This window comes from Egretta garzetta, unplaced genomic scaffold (genome assembly GCF_000687185.1).
Source record: "Egretta garzetta isolate BGI_Z169 unplaced genomic scaffold, ASM68718v1 scaffold936, whole genome shotgun sequence".
NCBI lineage: Eukaryota > Metazoa > Chordata > Aves > Pelecaniformes > Ardeidae > Egretta > Egretta garzetta.
In genome coordinates this window covers 18828-19263 of record NW_009260034.1, presented here as the reverse complement: position 1 = coordinate 19263, position 436 = coordinate 18828, and positions in this window count along the sequence as shown.

Here is a 436-nt window from a genome sequence, read left to right as displayed (position 1 = left end):
GACCTCGGTCTGGTACTCCAGCTCAATGAGGTGCCGCAGGAAGGGGGGCACCTGGGCTTTCTTCACCCCCACATAGACAGGGATCATCTTGGTCCCATGGCAGTGGATGATGTGGTAGAGGTTCCACTGGGAAACACGCTGGCACCACGGGTCAACCAGGGACTTGGCGGAGAGGAGGAGGATGGCCACCCGGCTGGCCTCGATGACCTCGATGGCCGTCAGGACGACGGACGTCCCGGCCACTTGGTCCTGGTGCTCTGCGTAGCCCCGAAAACCCTCTTTCTTCAAGCGCTCCGAGATGCGGGAGGCAATGTGGTCATCCTCAGGGCAGTACCAGATGGAGAAGTCATAGGTGAAGCGGTGGCGCGAGGGCGCAGCCGACATGCCACCCGCTGGGGACAAAGGCATCGACTTCAGGGGCAGCAGGGACCAACGT